A 21,085-nucleotide genomic window follows, 5' to 3' on the forward strand; every position below is an offset into this window, starting at 1 on the left:
GGATTAAGGAAAAGCTTTATGAAAAGCTTCATTTGGATTGAGAATGGGTCATGAGTATGACCATTTCTTGAGTGAGAGAGAGAAATTACATAAAAACCATTAGAATTTAAACATTAATGAAAATTAACTTCAATAGCATTTATTAAATTATGTAACTCTTCACTACTATTCACCAATTAACTTCAATAGCATTTAAAAAAAACCATACCAATTAAGCTTCTCAAGCTTGAGAGGGGTTGAGAAGAGAGAATCATTGAGAAATTATAGAAAAGATCAAAATTCAATATACTTACCTTATGATTTGCTTGATTCTTTATTCACGGTAGAGGCCCCCAACCAATCAATTGGTTTAGTATGTTGATGGAGCCACCAATGGGGATTGAAGAAAGAGAGAAGTATCAAAAACTAGTGAATTATTAAAGAATTCACAGTTCTTGGCTTAGGTAGAGTAGAGTAACAATGCATAAGACACTCTATATTTTGGCTTAGGTGGAGTAGAGTAACAAAGCATAAGACACTATATATTTTGGCTTAGGTGGAGTAGAGTAACAAAGCATAAGACACTATATGTTTGGCTTAGGTGGAGTAGAGTAACAAAGCATAAGACACTATATGTTTGGCTTAGGTGGAGTAGAGTAACAAAGCATAAGACACTATATGTTTGGCTTAGGTGGAGTAGAGTAACAAACCATAAGACACTATATGTTTTGCAACAAGGGGGAGGCTTCTATTTATAGGAAAAATTGAGCTCCTAACCAAACAAACTGATTCTAGAGTTTTTTAAATCAGTTTGGTCAATATTTGACCATTTTTTGGTCAGTTAAGCTAACTTTTTGGAACTAGACTTGAATGAGGAGAGAGGAGAGATGAAATATCTCCATTTTTATGAGTTTAAAACTCATTCAAGCATGTGAAATATGCACCTCCTTTAAAAAAACTCCCCTTCCTTACATATGTGTCATAATGGAATCATTTTAATATTGCTCATAGTTTTTTATTAATAAACCTTGTACATTTTCAACTCTTCATCTTATGTGAAATATGCACCTCCTTTAAAGAACTCCCCTTCCTTACATATGTGTCATAATGGAATCATTTTAATATTGCTCATAGTTTTTTTTTTAAACTAATAAACCTTGTACATTTTCAACTCTTCATCTGATGTGAGCATTTAAGGGACTCCCCTTCCTTACATATGTGTCATAATAAAATCATTATTCCCAAAATATCTCATATTTTTAATATTGCTCATAGTTTTTTACTAATAAACCTTGCACATTTTCAACTCTTCATCTTATGTGAGCATTTAAGGGACTCCCCTTCCTTACATATGTGTCATAATAAAATCATTATTCCCAAAATATCTCATATTTTTAATATTGCTCATAGTTTTTTACTAATAAACCTTGTACATTTTCAACTCTTCACCTCATGTGAGCATTTACTCATTTTTGGGTATTTTCTTTTTACAATTTGGATTTATCTCCTCCCTACACATGGATTGATGCTATTGGTCCATAGAAACCTTAATTGGACCATAGTCTAAAGATTTCTGAAAATCTAGACCCTTAGGCTAAGGTTCTTTATACCTATTTCCAATTAATTCCAATTGCACATTGGAAAATTCTTTTTAAATTTCTGTTTCAGGGGAACTCATCTGAATTATAAGAGATATTTTTCTATCCAAAAATATTCAAAATCTGAATATTCTCTCTCTAGAATATTTTCTCTCTCTAGGTGAAAACAGTTAGAAACAAGGTCTTTATATTTCTGAAGAGGGATTGATTACAGGGGAAGATACTAGACATCAAAAAAGGGGGTTGGGAGAGGAATCTTACATTCTACCCCACTTAAAAAACGCGAGATGTCCTCATCTCGCAGGTGGAGTATGCTCTCTTTCATCATCTTTTTCTTCTTCAATCACATTCAACGTTACGCCTTGGAAGTGGACGGTCGATTTTTCCCTGGTATTCTACTGGATTATGGATGACTTGAGAACTGTCGGTTAAGCCCTTGGTTTTTCAATTGCAGTAAGGATCTGCCCTTCTTTCCTCTTCTACTTCTTCTGAAATTGTGACTGCTCTGGCTGCTGCAGTCTGAGGTGGAATTCTTTCTCTTTGGTTGCCCCTATTCTGGAAAGGAGTTCTGAGGTTACTCTGGGTAGAGGCAGATGGTTGATTTGGAGTTCTTCTGGGGTTATCCTGGCTTGGGCGAGATGGACCCTGATTAGACTGGTATGAAGGGATTGGTCTCTGAATTCGAGGTCCTAGACTTCCCTGTCCCCTTGACATGGCAGGAGTTGGGCAGTCTTTTAACTGATGACCAAAACCTTGGCATCCAAAACACCAGTTCTCACTTCTGAGTTCATCGTTCTGAATCCTTAAAATAGGTGGTCCTCTTGAGAAAGTATTCTGGGGGAAGGGTCTTCCTTCACTTTGGAATCTTTCTGCATCTTGATTCTGAACCGGTCCTTGCTGCCTCTTTGGGGGTGGAAAGTTTGAAGTACCTTCCTGGGCTTGGAATCTTTTAAAGTTAGAGGGTGCAGGCTTTGGCGGGACCTTTACTACAAAGGCTTTGGCAAAATCCTTTGCCATTTTTACTGCTTCAGCCATGGACACTGGTTTGGCATTTTTGACCAGTGTGTCTAAGGGTTCGTTCATTCCCCGAATGAACCTGGCCATGAGCTGTTCTTCATCTAGAGGTGGTGAGTATTTGAGTAGAAGAGCAAAGGCCTGGTGATATTCTTCAATGGTTTTGTTCTCCTGCTTTAGTTCTAAAAATTCGTTCATTTTGGTTTCCAAAAATCCAGGGGGACAAAATCTCTTTCTCAAATAGGTTTTTAGGTCATTCCAAGATTGAGTATTTCTATTCAGACGGTTGGTGTCACAGTGGTTCCTCCATGCTACCCTGGCTGTTTCCACTATTTTCAACCAGCCAAGAGCCATTTTGCTCAGCTCATTATAACCTGTGACGTCAAAATACTCTTCCATGGCTTCCACCCATTTCTCCCCTTCTCCTTTGAAGGGTCCTGGCTGAGTCCTATGAAGAGCCTTGCGAACATCAGGGTCAAGTTCGTTATCTTCAACGATAGGGTCTGGCTGCTGACGGCTATGGTTTCCTCGTCTCATGATTCTGTCCAAAAATTTATATATTAGAGAGAGAATAGTTATAAGATCAGAAAGGGATATTCTTACTCCTGTATACCTCGAAGGCTGGGGAGGAATCTTACATTCTACCCCACTTAAAAAGTGCGAGATGTCCTCATCTCGCAAGGTAAAGGACAACTCTTTTTCTTAAGATCCAATTTTATTCTGGGGTTCCTTATATTCTGGTCAACCCAATAGAATACTGGGATAAATATCCCTTATATAGAACTCATAATTAAATAACAATTCATTCAGATCATGTCATTCATATCTTTAACATGATAATGGTCCATTAGACCGAAAAGTTTCCTTCGGAACATTCCTCCACGGAAATTTCAGTCAAGCAAGTTCTCAATTTGACATCCCTTAACTTGATCTACCGGTCAAGTATTAACAGTAGCAATCTAACAGCACAACCCACTAACCTCATAGTGATTTGCTGAATTCATTATCATCATTCTAGTTATGAATATCATCACAGGGACTCGTCCCATTCCCCCTCATTGAGGTTTCATTATATTTCAACTAATATTTAGAAATCAACATTTTCCAATCAGCATTTTCAATCAGAATCCAATTCAATTCATCAATTCTCAAACAGAATTAAAATCATATCAATCACATTCGAAATCATCATTTAGATAGCATTAACGCTTATAATTTCAAGTCTTAGATTTACTCGTATATACTGTCAGTAAAGAGCTGCAGTATACTCTCGGTATATACGGGTAGTCACGGCCCTTGGAATTATAAGGTAAATACCATCATGTTTAGGCCTCAAGCAAGTCAGGGTTCTATATAATTACGAAACTTCCATTTGAAGACCCAATTACTAAATTACGACTTTCAGTTTGAATATCAAATTGTATGAATTATATCACACAATTATAACCTTTTTGTGTTTCTTGATAAATTTTTGACATATTTGTCTTCTCAGTTGATCTTTATTAACCAAATGCTCTGATACCAACTGTAAGATCCCCGTTCCCACCGAGCAATAGATTCGGGATACTAGCAGCGGAAGTAGCACTTCTCGTGCGGGATAGGGGTCCCACATTCGAGGCCTCACCCACGGATATCCGGATAAGAGACTAATCCGTCGGTTGTTCCAAAATCGAACCCGGAAAAACTTCCTTTACCGGAAAGCACGGGCGATTCCACCAGGATAATTTTTTTCTCTAACGTAGTCAAGAACATTTCTGATCGAGCTGATCCAATTGCATCTATAAGATACATGGTCAGATTAAGGAAGAACTTGCACTTGGATCATTGGGATCAACGCTTTTTTCCCCATTCAAGAGGCACAGCCGTTGATTCCTATCCATAGAACAGTTACTGTCCGAGATTTATTTTATCTATCGTAAAAACAAAAGTTTGAGTCTCGATTTACGGATCCATCAGTCCAGCCTACAATCCCATGGGTTAGCCAACCGCCAACCACTGTAGTGATGGGATCCAATTAAAAATTTGGTTAGGTTTTGTCCCGGGTACCAAGGAAAAGAGTTCCAAGGCCCCCTAGCTGGATGTTCATGCAAAATAAAACTAGTCACACCACTCACACACCCAATATGAAATTGCCTTTTCACAGATTCAACCAGTTTAAAACAATCCTTTAATAAAACCATAGTATCACTGATCACCATCTTCCAATTTATCCAGTTGATTCTTAATTTTTCCATCATTCCTTCATCAGAGTATCTATGGCATCATTGGCAACTAGGACGCTCACCACCTGTCCACTCAGGGGCCGTTTCTTAGTTCCTAGCCCTTAATACTCGGCAATATAATCACTTATCAAGATGGACTCTCGTTGAAGATCAGCAAGATCAACCAACGGATCCATATAAGGAGCCATGGACTCATCCATTGAAGACCAGCAAGGTCAATCAACCAGATCCATGCTCGATTTCAGAAAACAACTCCAACTCTGTTCCAATATCTTCCTCGACGCACGCGTGGGTATCCTAGGCGACCCAGAGCCCGAGCACCGTATGGTCAGCACCCTCTAGGATCCTTCGCAGGTGACCTAGCGCTTCACTCATAGGTCGCTTCCTTGGCCCCTCATCCACCGTACCAGAAGCTCACCATTTTAATCGCACCGAGGCTGGTCAAGACCTCCGCCGACCTTGCTACGCGAGACGTCCTTCATTGACTCTCCGTCAGCAGTTGCAACATTATCAGTTAGGTCTCACGACCTTAATCACAAGATAGTCACAATGCTCCCCCAGCAATCTTGACATAAAACAGTCATTTTACAAACAGCATTTACAAACAGTTTACAATACAGTTTCTATTTTTACTTTCATTTTTCCACATTATCCCTCATCAATCCACATTACTTATTCCATAATCCATTTATATGTATACTCATCCCATCACATCATTTTCCATCTCAACACTTCATATTCCTTCACATCACATATCGTATATTCACAACCATACATATATCCACATCCACATCCACATCCACATTCACATCCACACATCCACATCTACATCCATACATCTAATTTCACATCCACATCTACATGCACATTCATGCATCGACATCCATACATCCACATCTACATGCACATTCACATCCATACATCCACATCTATATGCGTACATTCTCATCTACATGCATACATCCACATCTCTATAAATACATCCACATCGACATCCACATTCACATTCTCCTCATACATCTACATCTACATGCATACATCCACCTCCACATTCACATCCACATCTATACATCTACATCTACATGCATACATCCACCTCCACATCCACATCCACATCTACATCTACATGCACATTCACATCCATACATCCACATCTATATGCGTAAATTCTCATCTACATGCATACATCCACATCTCTATAAATACATCCACATCCACATCCACATTCACACTCACATCCATACATCTACATCTACATGCAACATCCACATCTCCATGCATAATAAAATTCTTTTAATTAATCTAGGATGATAGTTCCTAGAATATGGTAGGAAGTCCTCTTTTTATGCTTTGAATGAATTTATTTTATGCGTAATTTCTATAAAAAATTTTCCATAACTCCGCTACTATGACTGATAAATCTCAATTTTTTTTTCTAAGGGATAAAGCTTATCATTAAGGATATAATTAGAATGGTCTCTAATTGGGTCATCAATCCATAAGGGATTGAATCATCAATGTGCATAAACTAAAAGTATAGAAAAAAGCCATTAATTTGGCCTCAAGCATAGCTTAATCTTGGATTAAGGAAAAGCTTTATGAAAAGCTTCATTTGGATTGAGAATGGGTCATGAGTATGACCATTTCTTGAGTGAGAGAGAGAAATTACATAAAAACCATTAGAATTTAAACATAAATAGAAATTAACTTCAATAGCATTTATTAAATTATGTAACTCTTCACTACTATTCACCAATTAACTTCAATAGCATTTAAAAAAAAACCATACCAATTAAGCTTCTCAAGCTTGAGAGGGGTTGAGAAGAGAGAATCATTGAGAAATTATAGAAAAGATCAAAATTCAATATACTTACCTTATGATTTGCTTGATTCTTTATTCACGGTAGAGGCCCCCAACCAATCAATTGGTTTAGTATGTTGATGGAGCCACCAATGGGGATTGAAGAAAGAGAGAAGTATCAAAAACTAGTGAATTATTAAAGAATTCACAGTTCTTGGCTTAGGTAGAGTAGAGTAACAATGCATAAGACACTCTATATTTTGGCTTAGGTGGAGTAGAGTAACAAAGCATAAGACACTATATATTTTGGCTTAGGTGGAGTAGAGTAACAAAGCATAAGACACTATATGTTTGGCTTAGGTGGAGTAGAGTAACAAAGCATAAGACACTATATGTTTTGGCTTAGGTGGAGTAGAGTAACAAAGCATAAGACACTATATGTTTGGCTTAGGTGGAGTAGAGTAACAAAGCATAAGTCACTATATGTTTTGGCTTAGGTGGAGTAGAGTAACAAAGCATAAGACACTATATGTTTGGCTTAGGTGGAGTAGAGTAACAAACCATAAGACACTATATGTTTTGCAACAAGGGGGAGGCTTCTATTTATAGGAAAAATTGAGCTCCTAACCAAACAAACTGATTCTAGAGTTTTCTAAATCAGTTTGGTCAATATTTGACCATTTTTTAGTTAGTTAAGCTAACTTTTTGGAACTAGACTTGAATGAGGAGAGAGGAGAGATGAAATATCTCCATTTTTATGAGTTTAAAACTCATTCAAGCATGTGAAATATGCACCTCCTTTAAAAAAACTCCCCTTCCTTACATATGTGTCATAATGGAATCATTTTAATATTGCTCATAGTTTTTTATTAATAAACCTTGTACATTTTCAACTCTTCATCTTATGTGAAATATGCACCTCCTTTAAAGAACTCCCCTTCCTTACATATGTGTCATAATGGAATCATTTTAATATTGCTCATAGTTTTTTTTTTTTTTACTAATAAACCTTGTACATTTTCAACTCTTCATCTGATGTGAGCATTTAAGGGACTCCCCTTCCTTACATATGTGTCATAATAAAATCATTATTCCCAAAATATCTCATATTTTTAATATTGCTCATAGTTTTTTACTAATAAACCTTGTACATTTTCAACTCTTCATCTTATGTGTGCATTTAAGGGACTCCCCTTCCTTACATATGTGTCATAATAAAATCATTATTCCCAAAATATCTCATATTTTTAATATTGCTCATAGTTTTTTACTAATAAACCTTGTACATTTTCAACTCTTCACCTCATGTGAGCATTTACTCATTTTTGGGTATTTTCTTTTTACAATTTGGATTTATCTCCTCCCTACACATGGATTGATGCTATTGGTCCATAGAAACCTTAATTGGACCATAGTCTAAAGATTTCTGAAAATCTAGACTCTTAGGCTAAGGTTCTTTATACCTATTTCCAATTAATTCCAATTGCACATTGGAAAATTCTTTTTAAATTTCTGTTTCAGGGGAACTCATCTGAATTATAAGAGATATTTTTCTATCCAAAAATATTCAAAATCTGAATATTCTCTCTCTAGAATATTTTCTCTCTCTAGGTGAAAACAGTTAGAAACAAGGTCTTTATATTTCTGAAGAGGGATTGATTACAGGGGAAGATACTAGACATCAAAAAAGGGGGTTGGGAGAGGAATCTTACAAATGTGATGGAGGAAATTCATGAAACCCCTATGGCATGTCATTTGGGAGTGTACAAAATCTTTGACAAGATAAGGAAGAGTTTCTTTTGGGGGAGAGATGTGCATGCATATATCACAAGGTGTTTGTCGTGTCAATTGAACAAAAACACAGAAGTTGGGAGGCTTGCTTCAGCCCTTATCTATTCCCAATGGAAAGTGGATGCATATATTGAGGGATCTAATCATGGGACTTCCTCGCACAAGGAAGAGTTGGGATAGCTTGTTTGTAGTGATGGATTGATTGACAAAGATGGCACACTTTATTTCTACCAAGGTCTCCCTGTAAGATCCCTGACCCCACTGCACAACGAATTCTAGGGTGCTAGAGCAGCGGAAGTAGCACTTCTTGCGCGGGGTAGGGTCCCACACTCGGGGCCTCGCCCATGGATATTCACACAAGAGACTAATCCATCGGTTTATCCAAAACCGAACTCGGAAAAACTTCCCTTGCCCGGAAAGCACGGGCGATTCCTCTAGGATAACTTTTCTCTAACGTAGTAAAAAGCCTTAACTAACTAAATTGATCTAACTGAACCCGTAAGTCCCATAGTAAGATCAAGGGAAAGATTGCACTTGTATCATAGAGACCAGCACTTTTTTCCTCATTGAGAGGCACAGCCGTTGATTCTTTTCCATAGAATAATTTTTATCCGGGATTTACTTCATCTATCGTACCAACAGAAATTTAGTCTCATTTTAGGGATCCATCAGTCCAGCCTAACCCCTTCCAGTCCCATGGGTTAGCCAACCACCCAACCACTGTAGTGATGGGATCCAATTAGGAATTTTGGTTAGATTTTGTCCCGGGTACCAGGGAAAAGAGTTCCCAGGGCCCCTAGCCGGATATTCATGCAAACATAAAACTAGTCACACCACTAACACACCCAATATGAACTTGCCTTTTTCACAAATTCAACAAATCTTCAACACAATCATTTAATGAAACCATAGTGTTACTGATCATAATCCTCTAATTATCCAGTTGAATCCTAATTTCCAATTCCTTCCTTCATCGGTGTACCTATGGCATCATTGGCACAACCAGAACGCTCATCACTTGTTTACTCAGGGGCCTTTTCAATAGTTCCTAGCTCATAGTACCTGACAATATAATCACATAAAATATCCAGATGGAATCTCTGTTGAAGATCAGCAAGATCAACCAACAGATCCATATAAAAGAGCCATGGACTCATTTGTTGTTGAGGACCAGCAAGGTCAATCAACCAGATCCATGCCCGAATTCAGAAAACAACTCTTACTCCATTCACTCATCATACACAGACCAATCCATATCAATCCACATTATCCACACATCCATCCATATCTTCCATACATCCATCCATATCAATCCACATGTCAATCCACATCATTCAAACATCATGAACATCAATCCACATTATTTCATAAGCATTCCCATTCTCATCTAATCACATCTTTTTCTATCTCATCACTTATTTCTTCATTTTTCCTCATCAGTCTCACCCACTTGTATCTACCCATATATCTCATCACTTCACATACATTAACATCTATCCAGTTTACATCGCATCTTATCACATTCATTTCACATCACATCTCATTCATTCACATCCTGATTCACATGCTAACACATTCATTCATGTCCCTTATCGTTCATTCACATTCTAATTCACATCACATCACATCCATTCACATCCCTTATCATTCATTCACATTCCGATTCACATCACATCACATCCATTCACATCCTTTATCATTCACTCACATCCTATATCATTCATTCACATCCCGATATTCACATCACATCACATCCATTCACATCCCTTATCATTCATTCACATCCTATATCATTCATTCACATCCTATATCATTCATTCACATCCCGATTCACATCACATCACATCCATTCACATCCCTTATCATTCATTCACATCCTATATCATTCATTCACATCCCGATTCACATCACATCACATCCATTCATATCCCTTATCATTCATTCACAACCTATATCATTTTTCACAGCCCGATTCATATGCAATCGCATTCATTCACATCCTATATCATTTATTCACATCCCGATTCATATGCAATTGCATTCATTCACATCCTATATCATTCATATCTATCCAATTTACTTCACATCTCATCGCTTCAATTCTCATTCATATCCCATCAATTTTACATCCACATATATTCTCCCACATACATCCACATCCATACTTATCACCTACACATCCACATCTATCCTTTCACATACATCCACATCCATTCTTTAACATACATCCACTTCTATTCTTCACATACATCCTCATCCATACTTATCACATACACATCTATATCTATCCTTTCACATACATCCACATCCATACTTATCACATACACATCCACATCTATCCTTTCACATACACTCATCCACATCCATTCTTTAACATACATCCACTTCTATTCTTCACATACATCCTCATCCATACTTATCACATACACATCCACATATATCCTTTCACATACATCCACATCCATACTTATCACATACACATCCACATCTATCCTTTCACATACGTCCACTTCCATACTTATAATGCAAGAGAATCCTTATTTGTTTTTTATATAAAGATTCTTTACACATCTATTTATGCATAATTTTAATTTTAAGGAGAATAACATTTCGAAATAAAAATAAATCTTTTATGCATCTTTCTATGCATAAATTCAATTTTAATGAGAAAAACTCTTTTGAATTAAAAATAAATTTCTTTATGCATCATTCTATGCATAAAATCAAAATTGATGAGATTAACTCGTTTGAAATAAAAATGAATTCTTTATGCACCTATTTATGCATAAAATGAAAATTGATGAGAATAACTCTTTTGGAATAAAAATAAATTTCTTTATGCATTTTTCTATGTATAAAATGAAAATTGATGAGAATAACTCTTTTGGAATAAAAAATAAATTTCTTTATGCATATTTCTATGCATAAAATGAAAATTGATGAGAATAACTCTTTTGGAATAAAAAAAAAATTCTTTATGGATCTTTCTATGCATAAAATGGAAATTGATGAAAATAACTCTTTTGGAATAGAAATAAATTTCTTTATGCATCTTTCTATGCATAAAATGAAAATTGATGAAAATAACTCTTTTGGAATAAAAATAAATTTCTTTATGCATCTTTCTATGCATAAAATAAAAATTGGTGAAAATAACTCTTTTGGAATAAAAATATTGAAATAAAAATAAAATTCTTTATGCATCTTTCTATGCATAAAATGGAAATTGATGAGAATAACTCTTTTGGAATAAAAATAAATTTCTTTATGCATCTTTCTATGCATAAAATGGAAATTGATGAGAATAACTCTTTTGGAATAAAAATAAATTTCTTTTTGCATCTTTCTATGCATAAAATGAAAATTGATGAGAATAACTCTTTTGGAATAAAAATAAATTTTGTTATGCATCTTTCTATGCATAAAGAAATATATTTTATGCATCTTTCTATGCATAAAATGGAAATTGATGAGAATAACTCTTTTGGAATAAAAATAAATTTCTTTATGCATCTTTCTATGCATAAAATGGAAATTGAGGAGAATAACTCTTTTGGAATAAAAATAAATTTCTTTATACATCTTTCTTTCCTCGCTCCCAAGGGCATCTCTTGGCCCGGGCAATATATCACCTTGGCGAACAACCATTCCAACACCCCCGAGGAGTCTAGCCCGCCTCCGCTCAGCTCATTAATTGATAGCCTCCACACACTGCCCTATCCGGGATTGCTCAGCCGGCATTGCCAATGCCCAGTTAACCAGCCCGCTAGCGTCCTCCTTAAGCTTCTCTAGGAGAAGCGGGTCTCGCTGCGTGGCGGCCTTCGGCGTCAGCAGGTACTGCATGCGCCGCCTAAAGCCGCTAGTCCGATCTTGCACACTCCACTTCGGAATGAGAATAACTCTTTTGGAATAAAAATAAATTTCTTTATGCATCTTTCTATGCATAAAATGGAAATTGATGAGAATAACTCTTTTGGAATAAAAATAAATTTCTTTATGCATCTTTCTATGCATAAAATGAAAATTGATGAGAATAACTCTTTTGGAATAAAAATAAATTTCTTTATGCAGCTTTCTATGCATAAATGAAAATTGATGAGAGTAACTCTTTTGGAATAAAAATAAATTTCTTTATGCATCTTTCTATGCATAAAATGAAAACTGATGAGAGTAACTCTTTTGAAATAAAAATAAATTTCTTTATGCATAAAATGGAAATTGATGAAAATAACTCTTTTGGAATAAAAATAAATTTCTTTATACATCTTTCTATGCATAAAATGAAAATTGATGAAAATAACTCTTTTGGAATAAAAATAAATTTCTTTATACATCTTTCTATGCATAAAATGAAAATTGATGAGAATAACTCTTTTGGAATAGAAACAAATTTCTTTATGCATCATTCTATGCATGAAATCAAAATTACACTTTTAGAATACACAATTGGTGGGGATTACTCTTTTTGGATGATAAAAGATAAAACTTATTTCACCAAATTTTAGAAATTTTGCCATAACCTCCCTTGTATGGCTGATCATTTTTTAAATTTTCCTAACTTAAAATTAGTTAAAATATATCTCCAATTGGTTTTAAGCACTCTAAACTAATCAAATTTACTTTTAAAAGAGAAACAATATGAAAAGTTTAATTCCCACTATGAGATCACTTAACTAGGATAAAGAAGGGCTGATTTTAAGAATATGAGAGGGGGAAAGCCTTTCCACAAGGCATAGCATCCATTTATCACTTCAAACAACACAAAAATTAGAAAGCATAAAAAGAATAAAGAAAAATATAAGATTTCTAACTTTCATAAATTCTCGGGAGCTTTCCTTTGGCTTGATGGTTTGAGGGTTCTACTCTTGTTTGTAACAAGAGTGGCCACCAATCTTTAGAAGAGGGAAAGGTCAAAAACTAGTGAATTATTAAGAAATTCACAGTTCTTGGCTCTTGGGAGGAGTAGAGTAACAGTGCATAAACACTATTATTTTTCAACAAAAGGGAGGAGGCTTCTATTTATAGAAAAAAGTAAGCTCCTAACCAAGCAAACTGATTCTAGAATTTTTCAATTCAGTTTGGTCAAATTTTGACCATTTTTAGGTCAATTTAGCTTACTTTTTGGAACTAGACTTGAATTAGGAGAGAGGAGAGATGAAATATCTCAATTTTTTAAGATTGAAAACTCCATCACACATGTGAAGTAGGCGCCTCATTCATGAGGGGGGAATCCCCATTGTGAGGTGTCAAAAATCCCTTTTTTTAGCTTTTCCTTTGGTTCTTAGTCCACTCTTCATCTTATGTGAGTATTTACTCATTTTTGGGGGGATTTTTTTTATTTCTTCTATATTTCTGAAGAGGGATTTGATTACAGGGGAAGATGCTGGACATCTTGAGAGGCTGGGGAAGAATCTTACACTCCCATTCTGAATATGGTTTGCAAGACAATTTGTGGAGTTTGTATTCAAGTTACATGGAATGCCTGAGAACAAATTGTGAGTGACAGAGATGCCAAGTTGACTCCTAGCATTGCCTATCACCCGAAAATGGATGGGCAAACAAAGAGAGCCAATAAGTGGGTGGAGATATATTTGAGACAATTTTGCCACCATGATATTCAACATGCATGGGATGTGTGGTTACCTTTGGTGGAATTTGCTTACAATAGCGCAAATCATGTAAGCATTGGCATGTCACCTTTTGAGGCTACTTATGGATACAAAGTGAATGCACCAATGGTAATCAATAAAGAGGAGATTCCAAATCAAAATGAAAAGGATGAGGTGGAGAGAATGTAAAATCTTATACAACAATGTAAGGATAATTTGAAGAATTCTCAAAAGGAGTCTGAAGCAATATATTGAGGCCTAAAGGAGATTTATGGAATTCAATATGGGTGATTGGGTGCTTTTATGCATACCAAAATCAGGATATACATCTCTCAAGGATAATACAAACACCAAATTGGCACATAGGTACTATGGTCCATACAAGATTTAGAGAAGAGTTGGGCAAGTAGCATATATGCTATTGCTACTGGCAACCACACATATGCTATTGCCAGTAGCAATAGCATATATGCTATTTCTACTGGCAACCACACGTATACATGATGTATTTCATGTCTCTAAATTGAAAGAATATGTGGGGCCAATAATGGAAGTACAAGATGAGTGACCTCCAATGAATAAGGAAGGTATGATTGAATATATACCAAAAAAAGTGTTGGACACTAGAGAGAAGGTGTTACACAATTGTTCTTTGGTCAAATACCTTATCAAATAGAGAGGTTTTCCCAATGATAAGCTTCATGGTGGCAACCTGAATCAATCTTGAAAGATTATGAAGGCATTATGGGTGCATTTGGTGGATCAAGAGGAGGAATACTAGTGATTTTAATTATTGAAATTTCCTATAAATCACTATTAAATAGCTTCATACTACTTCGAGATCATGGAACTTGCATTTAGGAGTGTTCGTAAAGGAGGTACTATCTTGGAGAGCAAGTTTGGGGCTTTTTTACATGCTTATAAAGTAGTTTTTTGGCCATTGGAAGAAATTTATAGCCTTGAATCACTTGGGAATGTTCTCACATGAGTCATTCTTTTCCACATACTAGTGAAAATGGTGGATGGAAGCCTAAATGTTATAAGGTTTCAAGGACCAAACCTATGGGTGGGGATGGTTTGTAATAAAGTGCTAAGGGACTATGGGCCTTGGGCATGGGCCAATGTGAACACCAAGGTGTTAATAGGTGTGAAACGGGACCAAAGGTGTATAAGGAAATTATAAGTCTAAGTTGTAAATAATCACTTTTATGACTTTTACTCAATATCAATCAAGCCTTACTTATGCAAGCTTTCATGGTGGTGACCTTCACCCATGAATCCATGTAAACCTCACAAAGTTTCATCCCCATCGGTTGGATGGGTGTGATAGTGTGTTGCCAACCACTCATTTTTGTATAGTGCCCAAGGGGTCCCCTATGAAAAAAAGAGATGGTTTGTGTAGGACATCACACCCATCTAACATCTGATGGGGGTGAGATGTTACAACTAGGTCCATGGGGATACTCTCCCCAGAGTCGTAAAGTTTCACCCTCAACCCACTAAGAGAAAGATACAAATATATGTGGACAAATGAAAAACCAACTCATAATATATATGGGAAGAAGATACAAACTGAGACAAAGATACAAAATGAAGGACCCTGCATATAATAAAAGAGAGGGAGGAGGATCTAATATCTATCCATAGTCTCTCTAGCTCAAAGGGTCTCCAAGATGCTCACATGCTCATTTTGGACCAACGGGGGGCCTCCCTTCTTGTGCTGTTAACTTGACAAAGCATGAGTTTCGAGGTAAGAATTAGATGAGATTATATAATTGCCTCCTTGCTCCACTCATACTACACAAACTTGATGCTACGCTTGTGCATTTGACCCTTTGCATAATAATAGTGACTTGAAACTATCATGCTATGGGCATCAAATGAGAATCCATAATCCTCAGCTACATCGCACTCAAGGGTGTAGTTGGACCTAGTGCACCACATAAGGTACCTCCTCCTCATTGCCCTCCTTGGAAATGATGATAAAAACATCACCCACTATCAAAATATCTATCAAAAATTTGTGATCTACCCCTTGAGTAGTGTGAAAGGATCAATAGTGGGGTGGAGGGTAACTTCCCTCGCTTTGGCCTCAACACCTACTCCAGTCAAAGATCAGCCAACTCCTACATCTCACACAATGAGTAGTCACCATCGATGCACAAAAGCATGAACACCTTGTGAAGATAGTGGGGTCATCATAGCATATACTCTTGATGGATTGTGGCCTAAGTGTGTCATCAAGTCTCACATAGTCTAGAGAAGCACCATCAATGTCACTATGGTCAACACACAAAAAGAACCTCCTGACAATCTTGGAATCTCACTAAGGGAAGGAAGAGGTAGCACCAGTGGTGGTCAAATGTGAATTACACCAATCCACTGCCTTCCACACATCTAGAAAGCACTCATTGTCAACGAGCGGAGCTGGTGACATCTGAGGGCGCATTTGACACACGCACCTACACCATCATGCTTCCCCTTTCCATGCCTTGTCTCAAAAAATCTCCAAATCATCTAGTAACCAGTCATGGGATGCAAACAATATAGCCAATAAAACTGACAACAAGCACTCTTGAAATGTGCCCCACATCCATCTGACCATAACCATTGCCATGTGATCCTGTGCTCTCATGTGACCCCATGCTCTCTCAAAAAGTCCTCATGATGATGGAAGCAATGTTGAACAAAGCAGATGCTATGAGAGCGATCATCACAAATGTAAAAGTTATACTCGCTACTAATGATGGAATCACTCCTCTAGGGTGCTCACTATGCCATCCAACACCACTGGCACCACTGCATGCTAATAGCTAATCTACACCACCATGATGGCCACCTAGTCAAGCACACAAGAATGGGAAATGTTAGATTCATAGACAATAGCAATATAAAATATATAGAAGACCTTAAATTAAAAATAAGGCAATGTCTCAAGTAATTCCTGCTCAGAAAAGTAGTACTCTAACTCAATCTCCTATGGTGGTGTGAAGTCAACCACAAAGACAACTACACCAATATAAAACTATTGCAAGCTGGCACAAAATTGATGGTCCTGCCACATGGCACTATGAGCTTGATGTATGTACTTCACAGAAGATGTAAATGTGCTCATGAACGCATCCCCGCCACCGCATAATGCCAAATGGTGCTCCACTAGTTGTAATCTCCTCGACTGCCCATGTTTCACATACTCATATTGTCACCATGTCACCACCTTGTCCACAATAGAAAATCACATATTTTACAGAATTAAGCAGAGGAAAAATATTTTTAAAATATATATATAAACACCTAAAAATTTCCCAATAAATAAAGTTAAGCTCTATGTAATGTTTTCTTTTCGTGTACAAATTGGGATATCATTGGACTTTGGATGTAGAAGTACTAAGCATGTTATGTATGATATATACTGCAATAAAGAAAGTTAAATAGTGCAAACACCAAAACTTCTATTCAATGAAACATGCCCTAAAAAAACTTGGATTTCCAATCATGGGTTTCCATTTGAATACCCACTATATGTATAATGTTCCGGGAACACCATGTCGTTGAATTCCAAACGTAACCATAAGAGATTGGACCTTTAAGTTGCCTATTCGACACATGCCCTTAAAAAACCTGGATCAAGGGGTGCCATTTGAATAGTTACTTTATGTATAATGTTTCCCAAACACCATTCCACTAAATTTCAAATGTAACCATGAGAGATTGGACTTTTAAGTTATGCAGATGCCTATTTTCAAGCTTCCTTTTCATGGCCCCAACTGTCTTATCTTGCAACCACCCATATATATACATACACACACACACACACATATATATATACACACACATACATATGAATATATAGATATACATAAACACATACACACACACACATGCATATATATAATTAGACATGTGTGTGTGTGTGTGGGGTGTGTGTGTGTGTGTGTGTTTGTCTATATTTATAAATATATTTTTTGCTGTGTCTATTTTTTTGTGTTTTTTGATGTGCCTTTTTTAAAACATGTTTGGGAAGCTTTCACCCAAATTTTTTAGTGTTTTAGGTTTTCTTTTGGGTTTGTGTATATTATTATAGGGTTTAGGATTCTTGGTTATATTATTCTTTGAGTCATTTTTTGTGAGTGATGTCTTTTTCTCCTTACCTGGTCATTATGATTGAGATGATAACATGAATGCCAAATCTAATTAATGACAACATTTAAATAAAATAATTGCTAGAATATTGAATCCCAAATCTAATTAATATAAAACTATAAATCATGTAGCATATGAACATGAAATACCTCCTAGGTTGAGCGAGAAAATATCAATATACTCAAATCGACCAACTCTAGACAAATATACTTTATTTTGATGTATTAGCATAAATGGATAACAATGTATAATTTGATGATATTATATATTGATCAAATAGGTGTTACAATATGTGGTGAGATTCACAATCCTTTGGGGAGCATTTTTATGTGAAGTGATGGTATTAAACAAAGTTTAGTAGATAGTTCTTTTGCTTTTCCTATATTATGTCACCAATCTATGTTAGAAGAATGTGTTGAGATATCGAGCTCAACTAGTGCTACAGAGGGCGGACATTGATGAACCGCCTAGGTGATAGATTTCGCATCTACACCACTAGCATGGTTGGTGAGATTATGGGTGATATGCGGTCAGTGGGATGACAGGCTGTGTGGTGACAGCCATTTTGGATTACTAAAGACTGGCATAGTTATAGCACCAACTCATTTAGTCGAGTTCACATTATGGATCGACCCTTGTATGTTGTAGTAGTAGAGTACTAACTCATATAGTGTGTACTCTTAATCTTATGTTGTTGGTTGAGTAGAGAAGAAGAAGATAGAAGAAAATTCAGCTTTCCATCTCTCTCTTGTGTGTGTGTGTTTGCTTGCTAAGGTTTGAAGCTCTCCCTCTCCCCCACATTCTCTTTATGGTATCAGAGCTTGGTTCATGTGAGAGATAAGGAGGCAAGCAAGAGGCAAGAACAATCAAGGAAGTAAGCGGTACTACATGGATAAGAGCACCATCATCTCGTTCCCCTTATTGGTTTAGGTACAACACCCCCTCAGTAGCTCTGGGAGCTACACATCTCTGATTGAGGATGTAAGATTCCTCCCCAGCCCTCAAGATGTCTAGTTTCTTCCCCTGTAATCATCCCCTTTTCAAAATAATTAAAGATCTTGTTTCTACCTATTTTGGCCTAGAGAGAGAAAATGTTCTAGACAGAGGTAATTCAGTTTTTAGATATCTTTGGATGGAAAAATATCCCTTATTAAAATAAATTCCCCCGAAATAGAAGTTCAAAAAGAAAATCCTAAGGCGCATTAGAAATAAATTATAATGTGCACAAAAGACCTTATCCTAAGGATCCAAGTTTTTTGAAAATTATGTATTAAGGTTCCTATGGACCAATGAGATTAATCCAAATGTAGGGAGGAGATAAATTGAAGAATAAAAGAAAACACCCCCCCAAAAATGAGTAAATGCTCACATAAGATGAAGAGTGGATATAGGACCAAAGAAAACAATTAAAAAATTAAATTTTGACACCTCAGAGTGGGGATCTCCCCTCATGAAGGAGGCACCTTTTTTTCTCATCATTACCCCCAATTTTAAATCAATAAAATGAGATATTTCATCTCTCCTCTCTCCTATTTCAAAACTAGATCCAAAAAGTAAGCTAAACTGACCCAAAAATGGTCAAAAATTGACCAAACTGATCTGGAAAATTCTAGAATGAGTTTGCTTGGTTAGAGGCTCACTTTTTTCTATAAATAGAAGCCTCTCTCCTTTGTATAAGCTTAATGGTGTTTATGCACTGTTACTCTACTCCTGTTATGAGCCATCTATATTGAATTTCTTAATAATTCAATTGTTTTTGGCCTAATCCTCACCAAAGTGAATTGGTAGCCACTCTTGCTTCAAACAAGAGTAGAACCCTCAATCCCTCAAGCGAAAGGAGAGCTTACAAGCTCCATGTAAGCTAAAATTCTTACTTATTTATGAATTTTAAATCTATGGTTTTCTTAATTTTTATACTTTTACAAATGTTTGAATTAAATTAAAATGCTATGGCTTTGATGAAAAGGCCACCCCCTTCTCTTCTTTACATTCCAGCCTTTCTTAATCCTAGAAAGATTAATTAAGAGATTAATTAAACTCTTCTTATTGTTTACTCTCTTGAATTAAGAAAATTGTGTAGATTAGAGTCCTACGAATCTAATTTGGGTTAAACTAAGTTAAATTAGAATGATAAAAATGAGAAATGATCAGCCATACAAAGGAGGTTATGGCAAAATTTTCTAGAATTTGTATTTATGTTATTCCAAAAGAGTAATTCTCACCATTTTTGCATCTAAAAGAAATATTCTAATTACTCCATGTACATATTCACCTATGAATATGCATGGATATCACTGATATTAATTATTAAATTTAATTTTTATGCATAGAAAGATGCATAAAGGAAATGTTTATATTATAAAAGTGTTATTCTCATTAAATTTGATTTTTATGCATAGAAAGATGCATAAAGGAATTCTTTTTATTATAAAAGTGTTATTCTCATTACATTTGATTTTTATGCATAGAAAGATGCACAAAGGAATGTTTTTAATTATAAAAGTGTTATTCTCATTAAATTTGATTTTTGTGCATAGAAAGATGCATAAAGGAAGTTTTTATTATTATAAAAGTATTATTCTCATTAAATTTGATTTTATGCATATAAAGATGCATAAAGGAATTTTTTTATTATAAAAGTGTTATTCTCATTAAATTTAATTTCTATGCATAGAAAGATGCATAAAGGAAATTTTTTAATTAAAAAAGTGTTATTCTTATTAAAATTGAATTTTTATGCATAGAAAGATGCACAAAGGAAATTTTTATTATAAATGCGTTATTTTGTCTAGCATTCCTGGACTCTCCCAGAGTTAGGATATGATCACCTTTACCTTCGAAAATCTCATCAACTCCGCTTCTACAACCCGAGAAAGCAGAGTGAGACTCGCTCCTCATTTCGAGGATCTATACTTTCCTGATCCACCA

This window comes from Cibotium barometz, chromosome 54, assembly GCF_041138505.1.
Source record: "Cibotium barometz isolate CiBa-2024 chromosome 54, ASM4113850v1, whole genome shotgun sequence".
Taxonomy (NCBI): Eukaryota; Viridiplantae; Streptophyta; class Polypodiopsida; order Cyatheales; family Cibotiaceae; genus Cibotium; species Cibotium barometz.